We start from the raw sequence: 18167 nt of genomic DNA on the forward strand, positions 1-18167 counted from the left end.
TGGGTGGGGCTGGAGAGGGCTCTCACAGCAGCTGCCCTTTCAAGAACAACCTCTGCCAGAGCTATGGCTGACCCAAGGCCATGCTAGCAGGCGTAAGTGGAGGAGTGGGGAATCAAACCCGGTTCTCCCAGATAAGAGTCCGCACACTTAACCACTGCACCAAACTGGCAGAGTTCATTTTGAAGCATTAACAGAACCCAGTCTGTGAGCCCTTGAGATGGCTGGAAAAAATGCCCTGTTCCAACATTAAAATGGAGGCTAGCCAGCACCCCATAAAGACAGTTAAATCTGTAGAATCTTCAGTACCCTCAGCAAACCCACGAAGTTGAATATTTCCTTGTCTCACCAACCTTTTAAGAAGTATAGTTCTGTCCTTCAAATTGATAATCGTGCCCTCTGACCTGCTTCCTTGTTCATTAAAATGTTGTTATAAGCAGAATCGGCGATCTGTGCTGTGGAAGAGACTGAAGCAGTAAAGTTCAGTTATTTGTAAAGTAACAGGTTGTAACAAAGAAGCTTGGAAACTTATCTGGGATAGTCTGTAACAAGGATTCTTCCATGGCTTTAATAGATGATTTAATAGAGTCTTGAATAAATTTCATTGATGCAGCGTCAAAACCCGGCGTTTCAGGGCTATTTGGGTTAACGGTCGCCATTTTAGCCGCTACTGCTTTGTTCAGGCTGCTCTCAGGCTTAGGTAATTTAGGTGGAAAAAACAAATGTTATTGCCTTAAAGGGCTTTTAATATTAGCTACCTTAGGCAGACCTGTCTTCCCCATGTGTTGGGATGTTTTTAGCAGGATTTTTGATGCGTCGGAGAGGGATTTTAGGGGGTCAGAGGACTGAGTGTGGGATCAGACGTCTACATCCTCCTATGCGACCAACTGTCCCTTCAAGTGCCCCCTTCTCCCCCCGCCATGGGGAAAAATGGAGGAAGAGGGCACCTTCTTCTTTAGGCCCCATAGACTGGCCTCCTGGTTCAACTTTTTGTAAACTTGGGGGAGGGAGTCTGAGGAAAGGCACAAGCATAATGGAGCAAATTTGGTACCAATGCCTTAAAACAGCCCCTCTCCCAGAGTGCCAGATATCCCTGGATCAATTCTCCATCGTAGTGATGCGGCCCATTGAACTTCCTAAGTTGTTTGCTTAGGGAACACAACCTGTTTCTTTAGGCCCGAATTAATCCCACTGCCAGAATGGTTTTGGCTTCAAAGTAATGAAACCCCCAAAACCTCATTGCAGGCTGGACTAGGGAGCCATTAGGGTTGAGAAATGCCTCTCTAGAACTGCTTCTCAGATGAAATGTTTGTGAATTTTTTTTTTAATTTTATTCGGGATTTATATCCCGCCCTTCCCACGAGTGGCTCAGGGCGGCTTCCAACAGTTAACAATTTAACAATTTAAATATAAACAATTAAATACTACACATTTAAACATTAAAACCAATACATTTCAATTCATAAAAACAATGCAGCTTAAAACCAATAACTTGTCATTTTATATAAACAGATGGCAGGCCAGTTACGTCAGGTTCCATCCCGGCTAGGTGTAAGCTAGCCGGAAGAGGGTCGTCTTACAGGCCCTGCGGAATTGAGCCAAGTCCCGCAGGGCCCTCACCTCTTCCGGCAGCTGATTCCACCAAGTGGGGGCCATAACAGAGAAAGCCCTATCTTGAGTGACTTTCAGGCGGGCTTCTTTTGGCCCGGGGATAGAGAGGAGATTTTGTGTTCCTGACCTCAGTGCTCTCTGGGGAACATATGGGGAGAGACGGTCCTTCAGGTAGGCAGGTCCCAGGCCATATATTAAGGATGCCAGCTGGTCAAACTATGGTTACACCAGCAGCAGAGAGGCTGTAGATATCTGTCACCTTCAAACTTTCTATTCCTTCATTGGATCTGGGAAAGGAACTAGTTCGCACCCAGTTTTGAAGACATCAGATTGGTAGATAACCTGAAGTAGTGAGTTTCACACAGGAGGGAAACCACTGAAAGTTCTCAGCCTTTTTAAACCAACAACACTAGTTCCTTTGAAGAACCTCATCAGAAAAAAAATACAGAAAGCTTTCATCCTTTTATGGATTCTCTGAGGAACACGAAATTTAGATCTGTGCCTCAGGCTCTTCCCACATACAGATCATTGATGAGATTCCTCCCTTGGGGGGACTCTTCAGTTTTAAAGGAGAGATCCGCTGAGTTTCTGATCGACAGATCCCATTGCCCATCCTTAAGAACATAAGAGAAGCCATTTTGGATCAGACCAATGACCCATCCAGTCCAACACTCTGTGTCACACAGTGGTCAAAAAACCCCGCCAAGTGCCATCAAGAAGTCCACCAGTGGGGTTAGAACCCTTCCACTGTGCCCCCCCCCCCAAGCACCAAAATACAGAGCATCATTGCCCCAGACAGAGAGTTCCAACAATAAGTTGTGGATAATAGCCACTTATGGACCTCTGCTCCATATGCTTATCCAGTCCCCTCTTGAAGATGTCTATGCTTGTAGCTGCCATCACCTCCTGTGGCAGTGAATTCCACTTGTTAATCACCCTTTGGGTGAAGAAGTACTTCCTTTTATCCATTCTAACCCAGCTGCTCAGCAATTTCATTGAATGCCCACGAGTTCTTGTATTGTGAGAAAGGGAGAAAAGGACTTCTTTCTCTACCTTCTCCATCCCATACATAATCTTGTAAACCTCTGTCATGTCACCCCGCAGTTGATGTTTCTCCAAGCTAAAGAGCCCCAAGCGTCTTAACCTTTAGATCCTTGTTATCTTCCCTATGGGATCTTTTTTGGATTTTGAACGTGGCTAATGCTGTTTCACCGTCCGAGCACTTATAAACATTTCTTTCTGATCAGGGAAAGGTTTCTTCTGTAAATTCAAGCCCTTTACAGCAGTTTGAACCTTTTCAATACCTTTCATGGTTTGTGATTGTCTTTTAGGTGTGAAATAAGGGGAAAGCTCTATTTATGGGCTAAGGAGTTACATGGATCCTCCTTGTGTGAGTTCCTTGACACAGTAGAAGAAGACTGCTCTGACTGAATCTCTTTAAATGCTCCAAACAATTAATTGTGTTTTCCTTGTGTGAGATCCCAGTTGCCATCAAAGAGGGCTTCTGCTACAGAAGGTCTTTCCACAGCCTGAAAATTCAAGTTTCTCCCCTATAGGAGTTTACATATGCTTTTGAAATTTGTCACAATCAGAGCTATCAAACATTTTCTCCCCGTTTGTGTGTTCTTTGATGCAGCTGAAGAGTGCCACTCTAATGGAATCTTTTCCTGCACTATAGGTTTCTCCCCTGTGGGTAGTTTGATGCAGTAGTCTCTCCTCGCTTCTTCCTGGCCGAGACTCATGACCTGCTTCCTTGCCCTCAAGGGGCCCACTGGGAGAAGATGGGACAACAGCACATCAGCAAGTTCTGCGAAGGGGGGAGTGGTCCCATTCATTGGGATGGTTTCTGTGTGTCATGAAAGCCTCCTTTAGAGCAACTCACGAGCCCAGATGTGATGGAGCTGGGGGTGGATGTTGCGCATTCGAAAGGTTCTACCTCTGTGGATTCTTTGATGCTGCTGAAGATTCCCCATCTCCCTGAATCCCTTTTCACACTCTGAGCATTCAAAAGGTTTCTCCTCTGTGTGGGCTTTCTGATGCTTTTGAAGATGGCCACGGGCACTGAATCACTTTCCACACTCAGAGCTTTAAAAGGTTTCTTTCCTGTGTGGCTTCTCTGATGATATTGAAGACTGCCACTCTGACTGAATCTCTTTCCACACTCTGAGCATTTGAAAGGTTTCTCCCCTGTGTGGGTTGTCTTATGACGTTGAAGATTGCCCCTCTCGCTGAATCTCTTTCCACACTCTGTGCATTCAAATGGTTTCTCCCCTGTGTGGGTTCTCTGATGATGTTGAAGACTGCCACTCTGACTAAATCTTTCCCCACACTCTAAGCATTCAAAAGGTTTCTCCCCTGTGTGAGTTCTCTGATGCTTTTGAAGATGGCCACTCTGACTAAATCTTTTTCCACACTCTGAGCATTCAAATGGTTTCTCCCCTGTGTGAGTTCTCCGATGCTTTTGAAGATGGCCACTCTCACTAAATCTTTTTCCACACTCTGTGCATTCAAATGGTTTCTCCCCTGTGTGGGTTCTCTGATGATGTTGAAGTCTGCCACTCTGACTAAATCTTTTCCCACACTCTAAGCATTCAAAAGGTTTCTCCCCTGTGTGAGTTCTCCGATGCTTTTGAAGATGGCCACTCTCACTAAATCTTTTTCCACATTCTGTGCATTCAAATGGTTTCTCCCCTGTGTGGGTTCTCTGATGATGTTGAAGACTGCCACTCTGACTAAATCTTTTCCCACACTCTAAGCATTCAAAAGGTTTCTCCCCTGTGTGAGTTCTCTGATGCTTTTGAAGATGGCCACTCTGACTAAATCTTTTTCCACACTCTGAGCATTCAAATGGTTTCTCCCCTTTGTGGGTTCTCTGATGTTGTTGAAGACTGCCACTCTGACTAAATCTTTTCCCACACTCTGAGCATTCAAAAGGTTTCTCCCCTGTGTGAGTTCTCTGATGCTTTTGAAAATGGCCACTCTGACTGAAGCTCTTTCCACACACTGAGCATTTAATTGGCTTCTCCCCTGTGTGGGTTCTGTGATGACGTTGAAGATCACCATTCCTACTAAATGTCTTTCCACACTCCGAGCACTCAAAAGGCTTCTCCCCTGTGTGGGTTCCCTGATGATATTGAAGATGGCCGCTTGTACTGAATGTCTTTCCACACTCCGAGCACTCAAAAGGCTTCTCCCCTGTGTGGGTTCTCTGATGATATTGAAGATGGCCACTTGTACTGAATCTATTTCCACACTCTGAGCATTCTAAAGGTTTCTCCCCTGTGTGGGTTCTGTGATGACGTTGAAGGTTGCCACTTCCACTGAATCTCTTTCCACACTCTGAGCACTCAAAAGGCTTCTCCCCTGTGTGGGTTCTGTGATGACGTTGAAGGTTGCCACTTCCACTGAATCTCTTTCCACACTCTGAGCACTCAAAAGGCTTCTCCCCTGTGTGGGTTCTCTGATGATATTGAAGATGGCCACTTGTACTGAATTTCTTTCCACACTCTGAGCATTCTAAAGGTTTCTCCCCTGTGTGGGTTTTGTGATGACGTTGAAGGTTGCTGCTTCCACTGAATCTCTTTCCACACTCTGAGCACTCAAAAGGCTTCTCCCCTGTGTGGGTTCTTTGATGCTTTTGAAGATGGCCACTCTGATTAAATCTGTTTCCACATTCCGAGCACTCAAAAGGCTTCTCCCCTGTGTGGGTTCTCTGATGCTTTTGAAGATCGCCACTTCCACTGAATTTTTTTCCACACTCCAAGCACTCAAAAGGCTTCTCCCCTGTGTGGGTTCTGTGATGACGTTGAAGATTGCCACTCTTACTGAATGTCTTTCCACACTCCGAGCACTCAAAAGGTTTCTCCCCTGTGTGCATTCTCTGATGCTTTTGAAGTTTGCCACTTCCACTGAATCTCTTTCCACACTGCAAGCACTCAAAAGGTTTTTCCTCTGTGTGGGTTTTCTGATGACATTGAAGATTGCCACTGAGACTGAATTTATTTCTGGTCTCTGAGTATTCAGGTTTCTCCTCTCTTTTTATTCTTTGGTGCACAAGAAGCTGTGATCTACTTCTGAAATACTTTCCGCACTTAATAGATGTACTTGCCTTCATTATCCTGTGCTTTGGAAAATGCACATTCCTCTGTCTTCCATCACTCTTCTCAACTATACAGCCACCTTTCTTTCTCTTCATTCTGCTTTTATTCCTGACATTTTCATTCAAGTCTTCATTTTTAACTCTATCTGGCATTTGTTGATGAACTTCTTCACCCTCCTCATTCCTCTGATCATCCTTTGCTGGAAAAAAGAGGGAGATCCTGTTAGCGTTTGGGAAATCTGCTAAGATCCCAAGGCATCTACGTGACTACAGGTGAAAAGGATTGGTGACCCTTTGGCTTCATTAACCACCCCTCCACATTTCCTCAAGAATATCTATTATTTAAGGATACCACCAGCACCTATGAAGAACTTCAGGTTAACTCTTGCCCAGGAGGAGCTTCTGAGCCTCCAGATGAAGGCCTCCCTCCCTTCTTACCCAGCAGCCTGCATGATTGCACCAAACCAAATGTTGCTCAGAAGGGAATCAGGAATCCCCTACGGTTATTCCTGGCCTCTTCCCTTGACATAACAGTGAAGGATACTCACATTCAGCCATGTCATTCAGGAAGGAAATAAGCTCTTGGGATCCTCTAGAAGAACTCTCCAGTCTTTCTTCAAATGCAAGGCCGTTCTCTTTCTCCACCACAGTCTCTTTTATACTTCTGGCTTCTTTTGCTGAAAGAGAGGGAGACAAAGAGAGAGAAAGTGATCATTCTTACATGGGGAAAGGAATAAACAGAACACTAAAAATTCATCTGGAAGGATGGCACCACAATTAAATCAAAGCCCAGAACCTGAATCGGTATGTGCGGAATGGATCTGTGAGGCAATGAAACCGAGTTCCCCCAAGGGTACAGTTATTACTGAGTGGCCTGGTGTGACTGGGGGGTATTTGTAATTTGAGTCTCCCTGCAGCTAACATCATAATCTTTTTTTCAGGCCACATCCCAGATTGTGGTCATTGGTTAATCATGAGAGCCTTTATCCAGTTCTGAAACAGGAGGGTGGGGGAATTAGGAGGGTGCTGACAGTCTCTGGAAAATTCCATCAAGGAGGATTCTTCATTGGGTCATTAGAACGACCTGACCATACAGAGGCAGAAACTATAATACGGGCATGGATGAGAGGGAAGCCAGGCTAACTTTATGCTCCTGCCATCCTAGTACACCTGGATGTTTCCTTGCTGCATCATGATGGATAGTTCTCTGTAGAGAAACTTAGGCTACAGTTGCAATATTGATGCTTCACGAAGGGGTGCCATTTAGGTACTTCATATCGTAGACAGAACAGCTAGATTTTCTTGTTTTACTGTTGCTGAGCTGCAGAAACTGTGCTGTTTTGTGACGTCTCGTTTTTAAGTCCTTAATATGCTTTCTTCTTAAAAGGGGTCTGCTTTACTTGTGTGAAGCCAGTGAATTGAGTGTTGCTCAAGTACAAAGAGAAGTGATCCAGGGGGACCCAGACTTTGATTCTTTTTTTTTTTTATCATTTTATTAAACCCATCAATTCATACAGATCTGTAAACAGGTGAATAGATACATACACATCAACAGATAACGATCTTAGCTAAACATATCCTTTAAAAGGATTCCAACATCCTACCACACCATCTTGAATTCCAAATGAAGTGAGACTGTAGTATATGAACCAGACATCAGCTATTGTCGTCTATTCCAACTTTCGAATGCAGACTTTGATTCTTGACGGGAGCATTTCCAGATCTTAGGCAGAGCAGATGTTTTTAACTCCATCCAGAGGGAAGGGAATGTTATGAAGGCTGGAAACAGAGCAAGGAGGATTTGGACGCTCCCAGAGTCTTTCAGAGGGATTCTCATCCATTTTGTCTCAAGTCAACATACTTTCTCTGGCTTGGGTGACGGCCACAACACTGGCCTCAGTCGCCCTTCTGCAAGAACACCCACGTGAACACATGAAGCTCCCTTAGACTGAATCAGACTCTTGGTCCGTTGAATTCAGTATCCTCAGTCCAGCAGCAGTTTTCCAGGGTCTCAGGAGATGTTTTTCAATCACCTCCCACCTGATCCTTTTCCCTGGAGATTCTGGGGATTGAGCCTGGGACCATCACCAGGAGGTGGGGAGCTCTCCTTCTTTGGAGGTTTTAAAAAGAGGAGAGGACTCACAGTAATGGGTTTACATTAAGGGCAGGAAGCTACCGGCTGGATATAAGGAAAAACTATTCACAGTAAGAGCTGTTCTACTGTGAAATCAGCTACCTGGGGAAGACGTGGGGAGTTCTCCCTCCCTGGCAGTCTCTAAGTCGTAGATGGTCAAACGCTTGTTTGGGATGCTCTAGGCTGACTCTGCATTGAGCAGAGGGTTGGACTACATGGCCTCTATGGCCCCTTCCAGCTCTGTGATCCTGGGATTCTAATAGAGGCTAGACAGCCATCTGACACCAACGCTGATTCTGTGAACTTAGGCAGACAACAAGAGGCTGGAAAGGAAGGGCTGCATCAGTGCTTAGTTCTCGTGGGGCTTTCTTACATGCCCAAAAAAATGCGACTGCCACTTTGGAGTCAGGAAGAAGCTCCCTCCAAGCAACGTTAGCCAAGGTCTGTGGAGGGTTTTTTTGCCATCCTCTGGACATGCAACAAGGGTAGTCCTGAACTCCCTGCATTTTTCAGGGGGTTGATGACCCTGGAGGTCAGTTCCAATTCTATGATTCTATGAACAGGTGAAGTTTCCTAATACTGAATCCGACCCTTGGTCCCTTCGAGTCAATATCATTCACTCAGTCCAGCATCGGCTCTCCAGGGTCTCAGGTGGAGGTCTTTCATTTCACCTCCTACCTGATCCTATTTAGTGGAGATGCTGCCAGGGTTTGATCCTGGGACCTTTTGCAAGCCAAAGAGATGCTCTGCCAGGAAGCCGCAGCCCCGCCCCAAATGGTGGGAAGGGTGTCAAAATGATGCATTGCTATTCAATATCTGGATTCATTCCACCTCACAATGGCAGCAAGTTGAAGCTTTGGCACCTAGGAAAGATCCTTACCCAGAGAGGCCACGTTCCCATAGTTCTCCAGCATGACTTCCCTGTACAGAGCTCTTTGTCCCGGATCCAGCAGGGCCCACTCTGCCTCCGTGAAAGAGACAGACACCTCCTCCAAGGAAGAGGGACCCTGAAAGAAAAAGAAGATTCCCTCCTCTTCAGAAATCTCACCCAGGAAGGGAGTCGTCTGGGAAGGTACAGAAAATAAGGCTTGGGATGGGTGAATGCAACAGCATTCAAAGGATCTCTCTCACAGACCCGTTGTAGAAACTGAAGGAGCAAAAGCCTCCTTTAGAAAGGAGAAGGGACGCAGGCTGTGCCCCCCCCCCACGCTCACATCTCCTAACTGGATTGGAGGTGCAGCGACTGTTCCCACACCTTGGAAAAGGCAATGGCTCAACAGCATCTCTTCACTGCCTGTTCCTGAGACAAGCGAGAAAGAAAGAAGAAGATATATTGAATTTATATCCCGCCCTCCACTCCGAAGAGTCTCAGAGTGGCCTACAATCTCCTCTCCCTTCCTCCCCCACAACAGACACCCTGTGAGGTGGGTGGGGCTGAGAGGGCTCTCCCAGCAGCTGCCCTTTCAAGGACAGAGGCTCAGAGCGGCCTACAATCTCCCTTCCTCCCCCACAACAGACACCCTGTGAGGTGGGTGGGGCTGGAGAGGGCTCTCACAGCAGCTGCCCCTTCAAGGACAGAGGCTCAGAGCGGCCTACAATCTCCTTTCCCTTCCTCCCCCACAACAGACACCCTGTGAGGTGGGTGGGGCTGGAGAGGGCTCTCACAGCAGCTGCCCCTTCAAGGACAGAGGCTCAGAGCGGCCTACAATCTCCTTTCCCTTCCTCCCCCACAACAGACACCCTGTGAGGTGGGTGAGGCTGAGAGGGCTTTCCCAGAAGCTGCCCTTTCAAGGACAACCTCTGCCAGAGCTATGGCTGACCCAAGGCCATTCCAGCAGGTGCAAGCGGAGGAGTGGGGAATCAAACCCGGTTCTCCCAGATAAGAGTCCGCACACTTCACCACTACACCAAACTGGGTCTCCAGTGCTTGCTTGTTTGTTCCCTGCTTCACACACACACCCTTCCCAGGGTTGCGAAACCTTCCGCTGTGTACACTCAACACATTTTTTTTAAAACACTTTTTACTACATTCTAAGAGAGGCAGAAGAGAAGCACCAGGGACCTATGAGCCTCAAGGATTATAAATGCTGCCAACGTATTTCAGACTACAGGGAGGGAAATGCGGAGTGAAATTCCATAGCATGAAACATCGCTGTCACGTAGGACCAGACATGACTGGAGCAATTCTGGGGACTTGAGGGTCATAGGAATGAGTTTTCAGAGTGTCTCTGGGCATGCTAACCTCACAACCAGGTTTTCGGCCAGATCCAGCTTCAACATGACATCACATCTGTCCCTAGTCCCACCCCAAGACCCTCCCCAAAGTGCTTGCAAGTGCTGGGCCGGAGCCTGCCATCCCTACTCCACACCCTGCTGCCCACAGCAGCTCCTCCGATGACCCTTCAAGCACACGCACAGCAGCCGCAATGATTGTTGGCCACCAGGGACTGGTTTTCAAAGTTCTGTTCACCCGGAAGGTGGAGACGCCCTTGAGTCACCAGGCTGAAGAGCGCTGCTGAGGCTCGTCTACCTCGCGCACCACCACCAATTTGAGACCTTTTACGGAAGGAAGGTGAGACGTGATTTTTTTAAATTAATGGGAAAAATTGACCTCCAGGAATTTGTCTAATCTCCTTTTAGAGGCTCATAGTTTGTGGACATTGAGAAAAAGATAGGGAAAGAAAAACAAAACAAAAACAGTTGCCTTTAAAAAGTTAGCACAGCACAGCACACGCACAGCAAACAGCATAACAAAATAAAGGTGGTTTTTAAACGCATCGTATTGTCCCTGGTCTACACTTGCCCTGCCTATGAGAATGACTTACTTGGTCTGACTGCCTGGGGCCTCCCAGGCAGGAGCCTCCATTGCTCACCACATGCTCGAGCGCTGGCTTCCAACTGCCCTTCTCTTCCTGCTAACACACATGCAAAGAACAAAAGCACTTCCTGCCTCTCTAGGAGACTTTCCCCCTAGAGTTGTTGGTTTGGCTCTGGAAGGGAGGGGGGGGGTTGGAGGGAGGCTACAAAGCCTGCTGAGGAATTTACTGATCCCTGCCAATGAAGCACCAGCACTCTAAGATGGTGTTTCTCCACAGCCACCAATTAGCTCTGTGTTGTCTGTAGAAATATGTATCCCCCCCCCCCAACCTGACCTCTCTACCCATCACATTCACAGGCTCCCCAGGCACAAGGAGTCCTTACCACAGGAGAGGGGATCTTGGGCACGCTCCACAGCCTGCACCCTCTGCCCCTGCTCCAGGGAAGCTCCTTCTGCCTCAGGGATTGCAGCTTCCATCTTCAAAGGTGGTCCCCACATCTGAAACAGCAGCAAGGGAGGGGGTAAGAGATGGAATGGAAAAGAGACCAAGGAATGGATCCTGCCCCACTCCCAGATTCTGCACCCTTTTTTCAGCACTTTTTTCACTGCCATAGGAGGTGGCGGCTACAAGCATAGCCAGCTTCAAGAGGGGGTCAGATAAAAATATGGAGCAGAGGTCCATCAGTGGCTATTAGCCACAGTGTGTGTGTGTGTGTATAATTTTTTTGGCCACTCTGTGACACAGTGTGTTGGACTGGATGGGCCATTGGCCTGATCCAACAGGGCTTCTCTTATGTTCTTAATTGTCTGCAGGGATCAGAAATTCTCTATAAGAAGAGGCTCTAGGCTATGATCTGGCAGGGAAATTTTAGGATAGGGCTAAATATAATTGCTTGAATTGGACATACCTGGAGGGAACCCCCTCACCTGTTCTGCCTGCCTCTTCTCCTCTGCCTGACTCAGGAGGAAACCTTCGGCCAGGGCCACCGCCTGGGAACTGGTCTCCGGCCCACATCCTCTGACCCAGCACTGCATTTCCTGTGGCAGGAGAGTCAGGAACTGCTCCAGGATCACCAGGTCCAGGATCTGCTTCTTGGTGTGCCTCTCTGGCTTCAGCCACTGGTTGCAAAGTCCATGGAGCTGGCTGCAAACCTCTCGGGGATCACTGGTCTCATGGTAGCGGAACTGCCGGAAACACTGGCAACATACTTCTGAGGTCAGGGTGTTCTTAGCCAGGACCTCTGGCACAGCCCTTTCCCAGAATTCAACACCACTCCCAGCTGGGGTGGGATTGTGGCCTTTGCTTGCTGTCTTGCCAGTTCCAGGTCCTTCTGGGTCCTGCTCTTCCATCTCCTTCCCCTTCTCTTGGGCCACCTCTGTCTTTGAAAAGTTGCCTTTATTCACTTGGCTCTGAAGAGAGGCTTCTCCCTGAGGGGATGGAGAGAGACAGATAGCAGTGTATCAAAGGGAAAATAAAAAAAGTTTGGAAACACACCATTGAACATCAGAAACCTTCATAGTGAGACTGGCCGTGCTGTGTCTTGTGGTTTGTCAATGAGGATTACTATCATTTTGCTATATTACTAACCAAGCTATTTGAGATGTGAGTCCTTGGTTACCTGGGAAAGGTAAATGTCTCTGTCTCTTTCAGGATGTCACAAGCTTAGCCTCTCACTACATTGGCCAAGTCTGTCTTAGGGGCTAATTTTTCAGGTAAACCTAAACAGGACAAAAAGGACTGTTGACCGTCTAAAGCAGGTGTGTCAAACATGAAGCCCAGGGGCCGAATCAGTCCCTCAGAGAGCTCCTATCAGGCCCCCAGGCAACTGGCTCTTGTGTGGTACCTTCTCCCTCTATTATTATTATTCCACCCATTCCCCCATGGGGGCTCAGGTACATCAAAAGAAGTAATAATAAAACAAACAATCAAGAACAGCTAAAACCGCAATAAAATCAGTTACATCATTCCTTCTCCCTCTCAGTTAAAATCACAACAAAATCCGTTTACAGCATTCCTTCTCCTTGCTTCCTTCTCCTTCTCCTTTTTCTATCCTTTAAAAAGTTTATATCTCTGCTACCTAATCTTAAAGAGGTACGCACATGGTCCGGCCCGACATGGCCTGGCCCGGCCCGACAAAGGCTCATTTAGGTGAGATCCGGCCCTCATAACAAATGAGTTCGACACCCCAGATCTAAAGGCCAAGACAGTGTCCCCCTAGCCGTTCTGTGCATCCCTTGGACAGCCACAAAGTGGTCAAGAAGAGCTTTGTCTGAGCACCCAGCTGAGGAGAGATCGCAGGACGGTGTCTGTGGGAAGAACAAGCAGCTGAGTCTGGGAGAGAAAGGCAGGCAGGCTTCAGAGGAGATCTGACTGAAAAAAACTGAGGCACAGAAACGCTCCCTCTGGGCATCTGATGTGAGGTAGCTGATCAACTACGCTGCAATATATCTGTCACAGCCTTGATGGTTCCACAGGTCTCCTTTCGGATAGGGCTGGGGTGGCCACCCCCTCAGGTAGAGCAACAAAATGGATCCTTTAGCCAAAGCAGCTCTCAGGGGTCTGTGCCTAAAACTATCCTTCCTCTGTGTAACCAGAGAACTCAGAGCCCATACCAGTGCAGGGCTCAAGCTGAAAATGGCTTCAACAAGGCTTCACCTCAGCATGGATTTGGATGAGGGACACCAACTGTTTGTGTCACATTTTGAGCATGCGTTCTGGAGCTAAACTTTACCACATGCACGGCACTTCCTTACCTTCTCTGCCGGACGGGCACCTTGGGCCAAGGGCGGGGGGGGGCATTCTGACTGGATCCCTGGCCTCCCTCCAAAGCACATCAATGGGGTTTCTCTCCCGTGTGGCTCTTCTGGTGTGTGAAGTGGTCAAAAAGGCAACCGTACGTTCTTCCACACTGCGAGCACCTATATATCCGTTTTCCTATATGAGTTCTCTCATGCACCATCAAGGCTAAAGTTCCTAGAAATGGCTGCCCACAATAAGAACAAACGTATGTTTTTTCCTGCCATTTGAGGGTTCTTCACAAGTCACTGTCCTGTTTGCAGTCTTGGTCCTCTGTGTTCTTTTATGCCTCAAGAATCTCTCGCTGAACTCGAAATCTCCAGCATTTACCTCCCAACCAAGGCTCGTGAGGTTTTTTCTTCACAAGTTCTTTCAAATGGCTTTCTGTCCCCAGTTGAATTTCAGGGCCCCAAAAACAACCCCCTTCAGATCCTTCTAGCAGTGGATCACCAACGGCCCCTCGCTCAGCTCAGATCTCTTCTGCAAACCACCCTCCTCTCATTCCAGCACTCAGAGATGAGATCCTGGAAAACAAATGGGACATCGTGAGCAACCGCTCCCACAGCAGAGATTACCCCCAAATAGCTCCCCATTCACTGAGGGATTACCCCTCATAGCTCCCCGGAGCCAGTGCGTGCCACAGTGGCTACGACCTTGACTAAGGAGGATAGACGTGCCTCTCTATGCAAAGTTATTCCCATCTTAAGCCTGAGCAGTCCTATGAGGAAAGGTTGAAGGAGCTGGGGATGTTTAGCCTGGAGAGGAGGCGGCCAAGAGGTGATATGATCACCATCTTCAAGGACTTGAAGGGCTGTCATAAAGAGGATGGTGTTGAATTGTTTTCTGTGGCTCCGGAAGGTAGGACCAGAACCAATGGGTTGAAATTAAATCAAAAGAGTTTCCGGCTCAACATTAGGAAGAACTTCCTGACCATTAGAGCGGTTCCTCAGTGGAACAGACTTCCTTGGGAGGTGGTGGGTTCTCCTTCCTTGGAGGTTTTTAAACAGAGGCTAGGTGGCCATCTGACAGCAATGAAGATCCTGTGAATTTAGGGGAAGGTGTTTGTGAGTTTCCTGCACTGTGCAGGGGGTTGGACTAGATGAACCTTGAGGTCCCTTCCAACTCTATGATTCTAAGTGAAGAAGAAGAAGAAGATGATGATGATATTGGATTTATATCCCGCTCTCCACTCCGAAGAGTCTCAGAGCGGCTCACAATCTCCTTTACCTTCCTCCCCCACAACAGACACCCTGTGAGGTGGGTGGGGCTGGAGAGGGCTCTCACAGCAGCTGCCCTTTCAAGGACAACCTCTGCCAGAGCTATGGCTGACCCAAGGCCATTCCAGCAGGTGCAAGTGGAGGAGTGGGGAATCAAACCCGGTTCTCCCAGATAAGAGTCCGCACACTTAACCACTACACCAAACTGGCTCTTAGTCAACATCTTATAGTGAAACCCACATCTTTATACTTGTTATACTTGTTAGTCTTCAGACTATTTGCCTACATCTGCTGGAGCCCTCTGAGGTCTTGATGATTTTTTGGTTACATCTTGTTTGTGGACTGCAAATGGACGGAGTGAGGACCATGTTTCTGCCTGAGCACACTGGGAAACCTTTGCAAATCTTGAGATAGTGTGACTGTGATTCTAAGTATGTACATATGAGTACTTTTGAATACAATTGTGATGATAAGAAGATTATTATTATTATTAGGTTGATTTTTCTCTGTTTTTGTGCCCAGTCACAGTTTCTTGGTCATTCCATTCAGCTTTTGGAGCTGTGACTCCTTCTTGTGTCCTTCACCCTGAAAGAAGGACCATTTTCCAGAGTCCAGATGATTTTCAAAAAACTCTAAGCCAAGACCTTGAACACCTTTGTGTGGCTACTAAGTGTCTCACTTTTGCCCTGCTGGAGATGGTGGTGGTGGTGGGGGGGGGTTGGCCTGTCAAAATACTTGATATTTGTGCCAGCCAATCAGCATGAAATGATTAATCATGTCTGATCCTATCTGGGACTCTTTTCTGGTCCTCCTGACCACCAAAAGGCGAGTGAGATCTGAACCCTCCCCTCCTCGGACTGTGGCCTGGTGTTTCTTCCTGTTGTGCTGCCAGGCGGGGTCTGTGCCTCTCTCACCTGGCAAAAGGATGCCCGTCCTCCCACGCAATGCAGGAGGGACAGTTTGGCATTGTGTCACCTCTGCCTCTGTCAGGTGAGCTGTGGAGTGATGTGTGTCCACTTTGCACAACACTGCTGGAGGTGTGTTTGCATGCAATCGTCCTCACAGTGATGTGTACCTGTGTGCCATTGTTTCTCTGGGCCCTGGGTATGAAAACAGGGGTGTGGCCACCTCAGCATGCTCCGCCCCTCTCTGCCAGTCAAGGAAGCCACCTCATGCTGCGATTGGTGGGTGTTGGTGGTGTTTCCATGAGCACCAGTGATGTTGCCAGGCTCTCTGCCGCTTGGCAACAGAGGTATCTAAAACGTTCCTCTCCTCTGCTGGTGGCAGCCCCAGTCCCACAATAGGCCCATATCAGGGGCTTAGGATGGGGCTGAAGCTGATTCCAGAGCAGGCTGGACTTCCCTTCCCCAGCCCACACCCCTTTCTTAACTCCTCCCACTCCCCAAAAGGCCTGCTTGGGTTGTTGGTTTGCAGAATGAAAAGGACCATGTCAGTTTCATGTATTGAACTTTCCTTACATTGAAAAACACTGATTATCCTGCTCCCCAACAAACGCCGCTTACATAGCTGAACAAAACTGGTGCCTCACAGCGTTACCAACCTCTAGGCGGCTGAAGCCAAAATAATCAACTACCCTGAATAAATAACCAACAAACTTTACTACAGTGCCAAAGAAATGCCTGAGAAACGGATCCCTGCCATCCTCACAAGGCTCCCACTTTGCACTGAAATCGACATATGAAACTGAGAAGTCTTTTTGCAAGCTCTTTATTAAAGAGATACAGGATCAGCCCAAGCACTTTTCCCTTGCTCTTGTGAGAGGCTGAGAAGACGTTTGCACTTTTAAGAGACGTTTAGGACACTTCATATTGTTAATTGTGCAGCGGATCTATGCATGAATGAGATGGGGACTGATTTATTGATTACTGAACATAAGAAAAAACAGGGCTTTTTTGAGCAGGGACGCAGTTCCGGCGGGCTCGGTGTCAGGGGTGTGGCCTAATATGTAAATGAATTCCTGGTGGGCTTTTTCTACAACCAAGCCCTATGTGGAAAAAAATATTTGGATCTGTAGTAAAATTTGCTAGCTATGTATTCACAGTAGTTGATTATGGGGGCTTTAGGTGTTTCCGTGAATTTCTCTGTTTGTGACCTCCAGGTGGGGCTTGAGGTTTTGCCAGAATTAGAACCCACCTCCAAGGGACGGAGATCAGTTCCCCGGGAGAAAAGGGTTGCACGGGGGACGGGGGTGGGGTGGGGAGGTGGACAACCTAGGACAGCCATGGTTTGGCATGATCCCCACCTCCCTCCCAAGATCTAAAAGTTTATTCCTTCCTCCAAGACTTACTTCCAAGTAAACTTTCCCCAGGATCCGGCTTCTGCAAAGCTTTTCCCTTCTACAGCTCCCCAGTCCTTTTTCGCCCTCCAAATGCAAACCCCTCCCGCTCCCCCGGAAATCCTCCATCCCTCTCCTGCCCCCCCCTCCTCTGTCGGCCTCTCTGGCAAGCAGCTGGGCGGTTTTAACCCTTTCAGCGCTGCAGAGAAGGAGAAACGCCTCCTGGAGAAGCTTCATCTGGGGGTCAGCCACGCCTTGTGCTGCTCCGTGGGGCTGCTCGGGAGTAATTCTGCTGCAGGGGATTGTGCTCCAACCGGGGAGTCCCGGGTTGTTCATTCAGCTCAGGAAAAGGAGGCTGCAGCTGGGTACCCCCTCCTGAGTCCTCCCCCTCCTAGAATACTGATCATAAAACTCAAGGGGGGGGGCAGAAAGGGGGTGTTAGGGCTGCTGAGATCATGGTCTTCTTTTGTTGTGGGGTGACATGATAGAGGTTTACAAGATGATGCATGGGATGGAGAAAGTAGAGAAAGAAGTCCTTTTCTCCCTTTCTCACAATACAAGAACTCGTGGGCATTCGATGAAATTGCTGAGCAGTTGGGTTAAAACGGATAAAAGGAAGTCCTTCTTCACCCAAAGGGTGATTGACATGTGGAACTCACTGCCACAGGAGCTGGTGGCGGCTACAAGCATAGTCAGCATCAAGAAGGGATTGGATAAAAGTATGGAGCAGAGGTCCATCAGTGGTTATTAGCCACAGTATATGTATGTGTGTGTGTATACATACACACACATACACATATATATATATACTGGCCACTGTGTGACACAGTGCTGGACTCGATGGACCATTGCCCTGATCCAACAGGGCTTCTCTTATGTGACTCAAGCGTGTTGGACTGGATGGGCCATTGGCCTGATCCAGCAGGGCTTCTCTTATGTTCTTATGTGACCCAAGAGTGTTGGACTGGATGGGCCGTTGGCCTGATCCAACAGGGCTTCTCTTATGTTCTTATGTGACTCAAGCGTGTTGGACTGGATGGGCCATTGGCCTGATCCAACAGGGCTTCTCTTATGTTCTTATGTGACTCAAGCGTGTCAACAACAACAACAACAACAACAACAAATTTTATTTGTATCCCGCCCTCCCCGCCGGAGCAGGCTCAGGGCGGCTAACAACATGGCTCAGAGCCAAATTATA

At 47.9% G+C, this 18167-nt stretch overlaps 1 pseudogene; it reads right to left on the reverse strand.

The window, feature by feature from the left end:
• Positions 1-3476: 3476 nt before the first annotated feature.
• LOC132571654 (oocyte zinc finger protein XlCOF6-like) lies at positions 3477-10121 on the reverse strand (annotated as a pseudogene).
• Positions 10122-18167: the final 8046 nt, after the last annotated feature.

Source organism: Heteronotia binoei, chromosome 5 (genome assembly GCF_032191835.1).
Source record: "Heteronotia binoei isolate CCM8104 ecotype False Entrance Well chromosome 5, APGP_CSIRO_Hbin_v1, whole genome shotgun sequence".
Classification (NCBI taxonomy): domain Eukaryota; kingdom Metazoa; phylum Chordata; class Lepidosauria; order Squamata; family Gekkonidae; genus Heteronotia; species Heteronotia binoei.